The sequence below is a fragment of the Physcomitrium patens genome, chromosome 11 (genome assembly GCF_059467195.1).
Source record: "Physcomitrium patens ecotype Gransden chromosome 11, ASM5946719v1, whole genome shotgun sequence".
NCBI classification, from domain to species: domain Eukaryota; kingdom Viridiplantae; phylum Streptophyta; class Bryopsida; order Funariales; family Funariaceae; genus Physcomitrium; species Physcomitrium patens.
In genome coordinates, this window is record NC_143420.1 from 7,968,106 (window position 1) to 7,983,312 (window position 15,207).

The window sequence follows — 15,207 nt, forward strand, 5'->3', positions numbered from 1 at the left end:
GTTAAAAGTATAATTTCTCTTCGAGATATAATTGTGGATTTTTGTAATAAAGTATATTATTACACCCGATGTCTGTGTGTAGAGTATTGTGTTATAAGCTTAGAAACAAAAGGGTATGGGCTCGAGGCTTCAAAACTGCGCATGAGTGACTAGATTGTTGATTTTATAGCTCGTTCTTGATTGCTCAAAATATTGTTGATTGTGTTACTGACTGCAAAGTTGTATTGCATTGTTCAATAGACAACCGAGTATTATCTTTCTGTCAAACGAGATTAATCTGTTCGCATTTTCTTGAACTTCTTGAACTTCTTGATTTCTTGATTTCGAACTTAGTTCTCTTCCTAAGACTCTGTTCATAAGAGTTCTTTACACCTGCTCATTCATTTCTTCCTATTCTGATCACTATGTCCATCAAAATGAATTTAATCGGTATTCAACGTTTTAGTTGTACAGAATTCCATTTATGGAAATGGCAAGTTAGAAATCTATTTCATGCGAAAGGTTTCATTCAACACATTGATGGCACTCGTAAAAGCAGTTCAGATGACAAACAATGGACAAAGAGAGATACTAATGCCTACACCTTGCTTGCTTCCTCGATCGAACGAAAATTCCTTGCTCCAATTACTAGTTGCATAGCAGCGCTGGATGCCTGGGAGGAGCATGAATACAAAAATAGTAAGAATATTCATGAACTCCAACACCAATTCTACGATGCGAAATTGGAACCCGCCCAATCCATGTCAAAGCTTACAACTAACTTGCATGCTAGATTCGACGGTTTCACCATCGAATGGGAAAGCACTTCTAAAGAAGACCGCACTCTTCCTAATCTCAAGCTAAGGTTGCGAAAGGAAGAGACCAAGATTTTGAAACGCTTACAGCAAGACGCTACTCTTGACTCCAAAGCATTTTATGCTAATCGCCCCCGTATTTCTTCTACTGCCAATCATAAGATCACATCGAATAGTGTGAGTCTCTACTCATGCGGCTTCTCCACTTCTACGCCTATACATGGTAAATACAATAACTCATATCTACCTCCTGTTTGGCATAATACTAATTGTTCTACATCACCACGATTTACTGGCGCTTTATCCAGACGACCTATATTATCTTTATAACGAAATACAAACCATATGGCTAGTTCACAACCAAACAAAAACGCCAAAATTGGAGATTTAAAATGCATAACAAGATGTAACCATTGTGGACTTCCTGAGCATTGGTGGCAACAATGTCCACACAATTTTCAAGAAAATTATTATTGACCATTTCTTTCACAAACTGACTTTAACACTCAAGCTTCTTATGCTGAGTCAGCGGTTTCTACTCAACCTCTTTTTCATCAAAAACAAGTATATCCTAATATAAATTACTATTCTTCTGATACTCTTTATGATAAGTATCAAGACCACTTCAATTCTTATGAAGAAAATCAACCTTCTTCTTCATTTGATTTTCTAAGTTTTGATATTATATATAGCTGTAATGTTTTAGCTTCTTCCAAAGGTTAGATTTCTCATAGTGGTGCTATTAACCACATGATGGATCAAATTTATTGGTTCATTAACTATTGCTTTTGGATATTATATGGCATGTTGAAACACCCATATGTCATTGTTATTTCTTCAAGGGCATTAGAGACATTAAAATCCTTTTATAATTATTTAATTATATTGAAAGTTATTTACTTTAGTAGGTCTTATATATTCTAGGATTTGAAAAGAATTAATTTAACTTAACTAAAGTTGCCCAAAACTAAAAGATTTTTATACTTTGTAAAGACAATATTTACAAAATAATAATCTCATTATAACAAATAAAATAAAATAAGATTCTTATTTTCTTGATTTTATAACTATACTCTCTATTGTAGTTGCTTCCTATGCATCCACATATTTAAACATACTTTCTTCCAAAGAACTCCAAAAACTTCAAATTTAACATCTTCAACTAAATATTATATATATATATATATATATATATTTAGATAAGAAATGCTAGGTAAAAAAATAATATAAATAGATTTGATATTATCTTATGATGAAGCTTCTCAGAAGCTTTATAGACATATATTTGACTTTATATATATTTATAATTGATTGGTAGGTTAGAAACTTAGCTAATAAGTTAACCATGTGTCGCACATGTAGATAGTTTTTGGTACAAGCTAATGATGTGGCATGAATATAGTAAATTTAACTTGCAAGTGAAGATATGTATCTTACAAATTGGACATGTATTGGAGGTCTTATAAAATGTCGCCACATAGCTTGTAGTTGGATAATATATATAGAAGCAAAAGTGAAGCCTTCTTTACTTTAGTCAATACCTTTCTAATCCTTAGTCTTGTTTCAAAATTTTCTAATCTTCTTTTCTTTGGTAATAACCATTCTAATTTCATATCATACCATCTTTAAGTGATTTTTTAGCCTTTTTGAGTGACACAAAAATATATAATTCTTTGAGGTTCATGTATTTGATACTAGATCACTTGAATCATGACATGATTCAAAAAATGATAGAGTATGGATTTATCAATGGTTTAAGACTCAAGACTATTAAAGCTTGTATGTTATGCTCAAGTTGTGCTTTAGAAAAGTCTCATTGTGCAACTACTCTTTAGAACATCAATAGAGTAAAGGCTAGACAATCAGAAATATTGATTCATAGTGACATTTGCAGTTTGATGAGAGTCTCCTCTCATGGAGGGTTTTTTTACTACATATTATTTCAAGATTATTAGCCCTACAAATTTGTATTCTGCATTACCAAGAAATCTGATGCACTTGTTTTTGGCGAATATGCAAGATGCTTTTCAGTGATACTAGCCATAAAGTTCTCGTACTAGGAATTGATATCGGGGGTGAAAACGTTTCGCAGACTTTCTCCATGCAGAAGGCATCAAACACAAGTTCATCGTATCGTATTCCTCAGAATAGAATGCGGTTTCGGAGCGAGATATTAGAACCATAATGGAGGCAATTCGGAGCATGATTCATTACACTCAACTTGATCCAGCGTTTTGGGCCGAGGCTGTTGATAACATCGTCTACACACTCAATTGCACTTGTTCATGTCTCAATCCTCACATAACACCATTCGAAGCTTATACTGGAATCAAGCCCTCATTGGCTCACATGAGGCCTTTCGGCTGCAAGGTATATATTCACATACCTCATCAACTGCGTAAGAAGTTTGATCCAAAGAGCCGCACTGGAATTTTTCTAAGCTATTGTGATGCATCTAAAGGATACAAAATATGTGACTTACAGCCTGACAAGTTATCATAAGCAGGGACGTACTATTTGATGAGCACAACTATAATCAAGATTTACCATCCTCTGAAAATAAGCCACCCAATGTTGCTTTTATTCAGCTTCCATTTCCATCTTCTAAACATTCTCTTCCCCCCAAATCTGATCAACGTGTGGCTGGAAATAATTTTGCTTTGCCTCACTTATCAAATTCCATTGATACCGATCGATCTCCATCATATGCTATGGACGATCTGATTAATCATTCAGAAGACACAAGCAATGAGAGTACATCATCTTCCGCAGATGGAGGTCTTCTACTCGTTATTGATATGAATTTAAATCAAATCAATCAAGTACAAGCATGGTCTTCACGTGTCAATATAATTGATGAAATCAGTTCCGATCACTCTTCTCTTCGTCCTCTTCCTACACAATGATAACAACGATCCCCAGTCCGTTTTGGTTATTTAATTAATCATTGGCATTACAGTTATGCCAACTCAGTCCTCACTTTACCGACTTCAACCACTTCTCCACTTACACTTGATAAATCTGCTTCTACGTTGGCCATACCAGTCTTATGATGAAGCTCTTCGATCACCTCATTCACTCCAATGGCAGAAGGCAATGCAAAAAGAGTTCAAATCATTACTCAACAATGAAACTTGGGAACTTTCAGATTTACCATTTGGAAGAAAAGTCTAAACCTGTAAGTAGGTCTATGCTCTTAAAACAAAAGTGGTTGGCACAATAGATTGATTGCAAAGGTTTGTTCGCAGAAATATGGACTTGACTTTACAGAGACATATTCTCCTACTGCTATATACGATTCAATTCGTCTTGTTCTTGCTATTGCTGCTCAGGAAGATATGGACATCAGACAATTCGACATTTAAGACTGCATTTTTACACGGCCAGCTTGATCAAGAAACATTTATGAAGCAGGCTCCTGGCTTTGAAGACTCTCAGTTCCCTCATAAAGTATAGTGACTCAAGAAGGCTTTATACGGTTAATGGCAAGCTAGCAGGGCATGGAATGATCATATCAATGATTTTTTGGCTACTCACAAGTTCAAGAAAAACACCGCAGATTCATGCGTATATTATTTTGGAACAAAGAATCAACTTATAGTTGTTATGTTCGTTGTTGATGGATTATGTTGTTGTCGCGATCCACGACGAATAGACTACGTGTTCATGACTATGAATGACGTCTTTGAAAGCAGAGTAAATGATCCAGACATTTACGTAGGCTTACAAATAAAACGAGATCGATCTTCACGACTTATTTTCATTCATCAGCGTGCCTATTTAGAATGCATCCTTTGTGACTATGGTTTCTTGAATTGTGCTCCTATTTCTACTCCTGCCAACTGCAACTCTACGCCTTGTACTAGTGACTCTGCCGATACAGCTAATAATGATCTCTTTCCATTCGTCAATGCAATCGGTAGCCTCCAATTTGCCTCTACTGGAACCCGACCCGATACCACATACTCGGTTAGTAACGCAGCTCGATTCAAGTCTGAATTCACACATGCTGATTGCAATGCTATTAAGAAGGTATTCCGTTATCTACGCATCACTCTAGACTTCAAACTCGATTATGGTGGTACTACCTCTCTGTCTCTTCTTTCTGCATAAACCGATTAAACTACGCGGCAGATCTAGATGATCATAAGTCCCACAGTGGCTATGTTCTGTTTTTGAATGGGGGGTCTATTAGCTGGGGTTCTAAAAAGCAGGCTTGTCTAGTTGATAGCACCACGTATTCAGAGTACATCGCATGTTATATGGCTACAAAAGAGATCATCTGGTGTCAAAGAATGCTCGCCGATCTCAGCTATCCTCAATAGAAAGCTACAATATTGTATTTTGATTCTCAAAGCTCTATCAGACTTGCTCTTAATCCTGAGTTCCATTCTCAAACTAAATACATGGATATCAAATACCATATGATCGGAGAACAAATCAAACATGGAATCCTACAAATCGATTACATATCTACTCACAGCAACGTTGCTGATATATTCACAAATGCGTTAACTCCAGATAAATTCAAGAAAATGCGCACTCTTCTTACTATACAGGCTAAATCTCTACTCCATTCAAGTGGAAGTATTCCAACCTCTTGTAATCTCAATGGAGAAGTTATCCTTTTAAGTGGGAGTTTAGTAATTAGAGATTTACTAGTTAAAAGTATAACTTCTCTTCGAGATATAACTGTGGATTTTTGTAATAAAAAGTATTATTACACCCGACATCTGTGTGTTGAGCATTGTGTTATAAGCTTAGAAACAAAAGATACTGCTGTCAACCGCCCCAGTTCGAGCCGTTGGGAATGGGAGTGGATTTCTGAGCATCAATTCGTTGACACTGACGGCTTCAATCAGTGCCCTGAACTGCAATGCTATTTGACATCTCGTAAATCCCATACGTTGTGAAATTAAAAACAAAATGACAACAAAAAAAATTCATTTGCCATGCGTTTCCTCAGAGCGTTGTGTTGAGCTGTGGCAGAAAATCGGTGGATTTGTAAATCAATGGAATGGGACGAGGCCATCTTTGGTTGCTTGATTTTCCAAGATGCCTCGATCGGGTGGAAGTTAGGGAACCACCGACCAAGGCTTCGACCGTTTCTCAAAGATTAACCAAGTGCACTCCTCAACTTCTTCTTCGACCGGCAAATTTTTTATTACTGACTAGGAATTGAAAGACTAAAATGAATGTAAATCTAATCCAGATTCTCCCAAGTTTATCTTTGTACGCAAGTTCGATCTTCCGCAGTAGCAGTCTGTTTGCCAGAAACTGTGTGGCGCAGAGGCACATTCGCAATCAAATCGGAGCATTCTGCAGCCCGGTTACTAGAGTCAACCCTCTGTGCACAAAAGCTACCATTTTTGGACGAAGCGTATGTCTTAATTCTCCGTCCATGAAGCATGTGGGAGGATGAAGCACAAGGTAGTAATGAAAATAAGTTCCTACGTTAAGAGAAGTAATTTAATACTAAAATGAATTTTTTGACAATTTAACGTCTTAGAAGATATAACTCTTTAGTCCGTAGCAATGAGTGCCGTTATAATTGCAGGCTCTATCCAAAGTCAGCGGTCTTCAATAACAGAAAGCAAAGAAGCAAACGCAGTCAGTTATGGACATGCCATTGCAACACATTCGTCGTCCGCGCAAGGCACAGTGATAGGACACACTCCCCACGCTCGTTACAGAGAAGTGTGGGTGACAGAAATCCATGGATAATTCCCTATTCTTGCACACATAAGTTCATTTCAACTCAGCCATTTTATTAACTGGGGATTGGGTCTCCTAAAATAACATGACTAAGCCGACGCGGACATTACGACACTTTCGAACAAATTGCATCTGCGCACTGAGGACCTTTTGAGTTCCAAATCCAGATCGAAGGAAATGAATAAGTTCAGTGATGCTCGCGAAGGTTCCACAACAGAAGTGAAACTTGTAAATAACGGCGAACATGGCATCCACGAGCTTCCCACTTAGAGCCCACACTAATTCTGGAAATCCGGAACTCGGAGGTCCATGAATCCCAGGTGCCTCGATGTGAATTCTTAACTATTAATAGAAAAACAAGTTTCATTGTTCTCGCAGACGCATGTAGCGTGTCACTTGGTCCACGGCAGTTACCGTGTTCAGACTAGGAGTACCTCATGGCCTGCCATGCTCGGCGGGCAAATCCGAGCAGACAACTCGGAGGTAATAATCGCCGACTCCAGCAATCTGGCCACAAAAAATTTAACGTGATTTTCGCAAAGTAGCTACAACATCACGTTGGCAACAACATCCAGCGGCATCATGTTGGGAGCATGAAAGAGATCCCCTCCATTTCGGCGACTCCTTCGGGGAGATTGAGCGTGAATTGAGAAAGTTTCATATCGTGTTGTAACAACTTGACGCGGTCAAAAGAGTTATACCTCAGTAATGGCTTATGTCGAATGTGCACTTTGAGTAACCCAAGTGTTGATTTCATTCCCGTGTTTTTGGTGCGTCCTTTTCCATCTCGCGATGTGTAGGACGCGGCTGTAGTGTTTGCGAAGCTAGCAGTAATGCCGGTCCTTCAGCTGGTGGAGTATGTATCTTCGGTGTTTGATTCACGTTCTACATGGCAGGCTGCTCTATTGACCAACTGTGAATCGCCTTAGGGCAGAGGAATGAAACGTGATGCTTTCGGATATCACAACTCTGTGTCGCTGGGATATAGATCTGGGATTGCAGCGTTGAGTGACACTCTGTGTAGTGGTCGAACGACATCTGGAGCCTGCCTCCAGTTCCAATCCTCCCAAATGTAACGAACTCGAACTGAATAAAATTGAATCTCAGTACGTGATTATTGTACTCACCTCCACCAAACTGAGCTCTCCTGGTTTGGATGGGACATGGTGCGACCATACTCGTCAACAGTTCGATCCCCCAATACCTGCCTTACCGTTTCCAGCATTTGCGAAATTAAAGAGTTGCTCTAATCTACTGTCGAACACTAAACTGCAATTTTAAAAAGGGAGCAGTCTAGTTCAGAGTAAGGGACAACCCTATATTTTTCACTATCCTCATCGTAAACCTGACCGGCGCAGGCGACGAAGGGAGTGTGGAGATCAAATGTGCCGCCTCCAATATATATCATTATCGGGATGCTTCGCGCACTTTGCAGCTGAAAACGAACAAGCCACCTCCATTCCAAATCACCTCTACTAACAGACGCACAATGATCGATTACAGTACAGTTATCGTAATTTTGGAAGTTCGACATGATCGCACGGATGCTTATGCATTCTTCGATCGCCATTGGCACGTCTAGTTCATCTGATCGAGTCTTCATTGATTCGGAATAGCGTAGTCTCTTCAGCTGCAGCTTGTGACATTACTGGCACTTCGACTTCCAGAAACTCGACTGGGAATTCTGCCGGTAGATCCGCCTCTGAACTTTCTCCCCTTATTCGAGACAGGAAGTCGACGTTCGCATTATTTTTCTCCTATTCAAAGTGCACTTCATTATCAAACCCCTGTAGGAGGATGATCCACTTGGATATCCTTCCCAACAAATTTGCTTTGTTTACAAGGTATTTAAGGGCGTCATGATCAGTGTGGAACACAACCTTATATCCCAACTAGTTTCTAAATTTCTTGCAGGCATAGATGGCAACCAGAGAACCACGTTCGGTGGTGGTGTATTTTTTCTCGGCCTCAGACATCTGCCTGTTTTTGTAGTAGATAGGCCGCTCCTTTTTACAGTCATACCACTATAGAATTATCCCCAAGCAAAAACCACTTATGCCAAGGGTAACATGGAACCACTCCCCCCATTTAGGGGGTCCAAATTTGGAGGTATTTTTTAGCAATTTAGTAAGAGGTGTTGCTAACTTAGCATACAAGTCAATGAATTGACAATAACAACCTACATGGCTTAGAAAACCTCTTATCTCTCCTACATTATAAAGTAGCACAAGGATTAGGATAGCTTTTAGCTTGTCAAAATTGACACAATCTTCTTCTTAATTGACATGTTCCAATAGAATGCCCTTTGTTACCTCAATGAATCACTTCTTTGATTGCATTTTTGAATGTATTTTTAAGTTTGATTTTCTACACTTTTGAAACGTCTTTTGGAGGAATTCACAATAGTCTTTTTGACTCCCAAACATGGTAAATTTGTCAATATATACTTCAATGAAATACCTAATGAATACTCTAATGATATCAATTATAATTTGTTGGAATATTTCAAAGACATTATTTAAACCAAATAACATCTTGTTAAATATATGTATGTCACTTATTGAATTGTAAAGGTGGTATACAATTGATCTTATGAGCAAATAAATATCTCATAATATCCCAAGTATTTGTCTAAAAACTACTCCATTTATGCTTAGTTATATAGTGTAATATTATATTTGTAAACCGCAAAGGATATCAATCATTTTAGTAGCAATATTATTGTATTGCATGTTGTCTTATTTGAGAATACACTAAGCATTTAGATAAAGAAGATAGAATTAAATTTTGTAATTATTTAAAAAATCTTAATAAGTTTTAAATAATCAATAATAATATTATCTAATTCCAACTCAAGTTATTTTAATGCCAATATAAAGTGTCCAAAAATACTCTTTTTAATAACCACAAGCATGTATAAATTCTAATTGCTTAATTATTTTTATCTTTTTGCAATTTCAAATTTTTCTTACAAATCCTAAACCAAGTCAGCAAACTTTAATAAAACACAACTCTTAATTTAAATATTTAAGTTGTATAAAATTTTCACAGTAATACAACTATAAGTCTTTTATAAACCTATAAAAATTTAAGCCAATTAAACTTATATATTTTATAAAAAAATCAAAATATGATATTAATTTTTCTTAGCCACTTGTTATAGATATACATATTTACTTCTATAGTTATTTAAATAATATAAATAGGTAGAAGTAAATAAAAATAAACTAATTTAATGATATCTTGTAGAGAAGCTTTATAGACAAAGTTTCACCTTTATACTTATCTAGAGGTGATTGATAGGATAAATACTTAGCCAACAAATTAGCTATATGTCATATGTATTGATAGCTTGTAGTATAAGTTAATTATATGGTATATATATAGGAAACTTGCCTTATAAGTTAAGGCATGTATTTCACAAATTGGACACTTATAGGAGGTTCTATAGAATGTTGTCATATAGCTCTTAGTTAGATAATATATATGGAAGAAAGAAAAAATTCTTTTTCACTCTTATCAACTCTTTTCTTGCTTCTAGTTTAATTTCAAAAGTCTAGTTTTTCTAGTCTTTGAAAATAGCTATTCTAATTTCTTTTTAAATATACATACTTTCTATTATCATTTTGTGATCTCTCTTTAATACTTATCTCATTTGTTTATGTAACTCCTTTGAATTCTTATCCTTGATAGATTAACAAGAGTATCTTTACAATATCAAAGCTTTGTCTTTTTTTAATTAAGAGAAGATTATTCTTATTTCTTAATAAGATATAAGCATATTAGAAGTTACAGATTATTCTCTTGTAAATTGAAATAATTCTTAGAATTTTTTTTGTTTTCAAGCCCTTTCTTTTATTTGTCTTGAGTGATATTAGGTTTTTTTTTTTTTTTTTTTTTTTTTTTTTTTTATAGTTTTATTATAGCATAGCTCATTGAAATGAAGAGTGCAATGGCACAAATGCAAGAGCAATTGAAGAAATTAATGCTTGCCATGTATCAACTCAATTTACCACCACAAAGAGCAACAAGCTTGATAGGAAGTGAAGATATAGAAATGATTGAAATTACTTCAATATCTGCACCAACAAATGTTACTTCTCATATTTCCAACTTATCAATTAAGAATAAATACATATAAAATCAAAGCAACATCTATGAAACTTTTTAGAAGATTTTCTAAAAGATATTATGAAATTAATCTATTTTTACTTACTTCTATTTTATCATATAGATAATTATTAGAATAAATATATATGTTTATAACATTACCCTCCTTTTTAGAGACGAGTTTTATGAAGAGAAATCATCATATGTTAAGAAAATCTAAGATGCAATGAATTATATTTGCCACATTTTTTGATCTTTATTCTCTTGAAAGATAGTTCATAGGTCTTTTCAACCATCAATAATATTCTTCACCAGGGTAAAAAGACTACTTTGTTATTTGATTGTTGTTGAAGCCTTTATAACTTCTTTAAAATAAAAAAATTGCAATACCATCAGAAGTTATTTTTACCTCTAACAAAATCATCAAATATTGAGAATCACCTTTAAGGTTGTAATATCAAATACGTTATATCTTGCTATCTATTTGATGAAAGACATGTCGTTCTTGAAGATTTTTATTTTAATTATGTCATCTTAAAAGTTATGACAATTACAATGTTTCATCTAATAATTCAATAAATGATAGCTCTTGAATTGAATTTAATAGTTGTTGATTTTTTATTCTTTTAGTGCCAAAAATATATAAAAGCTAAAAATAAGAATAGAAGATAAAACACTATCTTTTTTTTAATGCTACCTTGAATTTAAGACTTCTTCGACTTTGAACTCTTGATTATTATCCACTTCTATATAAAAAAGGGATATTTGTCTTTTTTCTAAGATATTCATTTTTTTATATAGCTTTAAAAGAAATACATAAAATATAAGATAGATCTTTATAGATACTAATAAATATAATTAATAAGCAATAAGATTGACTTATTCATAAATAAAAAAAGATCCAAACTTACAATAGTCCAACTTGTCACAAAGATAAGTAATTTTGATATTATGAAAAAATAACCATATCTTATCATTCACATTGAATTATGATTGTTCTCTGTAATAAGCATTTGCATTGATCTTTTGTTGTTCTTAAGCTTCTTTTAATTGTACATTCATTGTTGCATGTAGCTCTGACAAATGATTTGCCAAATTTTCTATTGCAAGATTATCAACTTTTAAAAAGTCAAAAGTATTAAGTTATGGATGATAACCACAATTGGTAAAAAAAAGGTGTTTATAAAATAGTAAAATGTATCAAATTATTTTACACAAACTCTACTAATGATAAAAAAGTTGTCCAATCATTTTGATTATAATTAATGATATACTTGAAATATTGCTTCAAAACTTAATTCATTTATTTTGTTTGTCTATCAATTTGAGGATTAAAAGCCAAAGAGAGCTTTACATCCATCTTTAAAAATTTTAAAAGGATTCTCCAAAATCTTGTTACAAATTGAATTTTCTTATCTAATATAATATCTTTGTATAATTCATAATAATGATAGATATTGTTAAGAAAAAGCTTAGCCGTTTTTTTACTTGTGATAGATTTTTTACATAGTACAAATATCCTAACTTAATAAAATAATCTATTATTATAAATATAAAATTATATGACCTTAAGACTAAAAGATCTGTAATAAAATCCATAGAAACAAAAGACCATAGTTTTTTTTACAATAGATAATAGCTAAAAAAGTCTATAAGGTCAATAACAAGGATTTTTTGATCTTGAATATATATTATATGATTTTATTAAGTCTTTAATTGCCTTCTATATTTGAAAATATTAAAAATCTCTTGTTATTAGTTCCAAAGTCTTATTATTTTCAAAATATCTAATTCTTGGAAAGTCATGACAAACTTGAAGAATACATAATTATACTTTGCTTTTTAGAATATATAATTGATCTTCAAAATAGAAAAGATTATTCTTAAATTTAAACTTCAAAGTATCATAAGATTTAAAAGAATTATTCTTAATATCATGAATAAGAGGATCAAAGGATATATTTGATTGAATTTTCTTGGCAAAGATTGAATCAATAGTCAATATTGATTTTATTACTCAAAAATGAAAATATTTTTGCTTCAAGAGAATTATTCTTTTCTAATCAAAAGTTGTCTTTCCTTCTTTTAATATAAGACAAATTTTTTTAGAAAGGGCGTTTGACAAACCTTGTTAGTTTGAGCTGGTTAGGTTTAGTTAGAATTTGATTTAGACTTTAGAATTTGTCTAGGATTTTGTTTAAATTTTTTCTAAGATTTGATTTAAGATTTAGGATTTGTCTAGAATTTGGTTTAAGATTTAGGATTTATTTGAGATTTGAAGGTTTGATTTCGGATTTAGGATTTAGGATTTTTCTAAGATTTGATTTAAGGTTTAAGATTTATGTAGGATTTGATTTAGGATTTAGGATTTATCTAGGATTTGATTTAAGATTTAGTCAAGGTCCATTAGAGTTTCAATTAGGATTAAATAAGGATTTATTTAAGATTTATTAAAGATTTATTTGATATTTCTTTAATATTTCTTTATGTTTCTTTTGTAATTTCTTTAAAAACAAAATTAGATTTGATTAAAGCTTGATTAGCATTATTAAGATTTAATTAAAGTTTATTTAAGATCCTATTAGAATTATTAGGATTTTTTATTTCAATTTTTCTTCTACCTTCTATAGCTAGGTGCGTAGCGTATTTTTAAGCAAGATTTCACATAATACAACAATAGTGACTAGTTTCAAGGCACCTTCTAGATAATAATGTCATTCTTAAAATGAATCCATGATTGAAAGAAGCTCTTTGCCATGGATCACATAATTAATTTTAGTTATTAAAATATTTTTGGAATGAAAAGCTATTGAGAGGAACTTGTCATTTGCTTCCATTTATAACAAAAATGGTACTTATATCAAAGTTTAATGTATTTTATGAAGAATATTTCAAAAAAATCAATTTGATATAAAATTGGTATAGAAATAAATGTTGGCTTCAATGCTTCAAAAGATGCTTTAGATTCTTTATTTTGCTTAAGTTTATTTTTATATATTAGACATATAAGAAAAGAAATAATTTAAAAAAATTTCTTAATAAATATTATTTAATAATTAGCAAATCTCAAAAAGTATTGTATATCTCTTATTATTCTTAGAATCTTTTAATCTATGATAGTCTAGATATTTGGTTCTATGATTAGATCTTTGTTGGAAATGATATACCATCAAAAGTCAAGTTAAATATTGTAGAATATATACTTTTTTATCTTCGTATATAATCTTACATCTCTAAGTTTTTATAATATACAAAAAAACATGAAGTTTATATTTTATGTATTTTTAAAGTAGATTAAAATGTCTTCTAAATAACAAACAAAAAAATTATTAAGAAACTTATAAAAAACATCCTTTATAACATGTTGAAAAGTGGTTTGTATATTTGTGAGTTTAAAAGACATGAAATTATATTCAAAATATCTATACCTAGTTTAAAAATCAATCTTCTATTTATTTTCTTTTTTCATGTAAACCAGATTGCATACTTTTCATAGATCTATTTTTATATAGATCTTTGTTTCATTGAGTTGATAAAAAAATCTGGAAATCATTAATACAAAATACCTATTCTTGATGGTGATCTTATTAAATCCTCAATAGTCTATGCACATCCATATAGATCTATCATTTTTCTTCACAAATAAGATAGTAGCTTTTATTAGAGATTTTAAATAGCATATGAAGTTTTTAGCTAAATTCTCATCAATGTACTCCTTTAATGCATCCAATTCATTTTGCAATAAGTTGTAGATTGGTCCAAATGGTGATTAAACTCCTTATAAATCAATTGAATAATCATAAAGTTAATGTTTTAAAAGAATATTTATATTTTTTTTTCAAAAATATCTTTAAAATCTTGTTATTAGCTAAGAATCTCACTTCATGTCTTTTTACCATTAGAAATAGACATAACATATATAGCAAAAGTTGATCCTTCTTTTGTAGTATAGATATAAGTTCTTACATCTATCAACAAAGATTTAAATGTATTAGGTTTATGTATTTTGACTTAATTAAAAAGATTTAGATTAAATTATCAAAAAAAATTAAAGTTATAAGAAATCCAAACTATTTGAAGTTATATATTTTTAACCATGATAATCCTAAAATAATTAGATTAAAAGAAGATCTTATCATATTAAATATTACTATGCTATTATGATATTTAATTTCTACATTTAAAAGAACACTCTTATAAATAACATCTCTAGAAGACAATAACAACCATCTATGATTTTTACATGTACGGATCTAGTTTTTTTGATTAAAAATATTTCTTTTTTTTAACAAAGTCTTTGTCTATAAAATATGCTGAGGCTCTTAATCCTTATAATGCAAAGATTTTGTGATTTTTAGATCCTAAATATGTATCTATTATAAAACAAGGTGAAGAATCTAATGAGAAAATAAGACCTTTACTAGTATAAGCACATAACTTTAGCTGCACAATCCCTATTGTAATTAAAAAAACCTATTTTTTGATACATTATCTTTTTTGGCAATCATGCTCTTTATTTTTTAATTATATTATTTTTTTAATAATATTAAATAGTAAACTTAGCTTCTTAATAATATAAGCACAAATC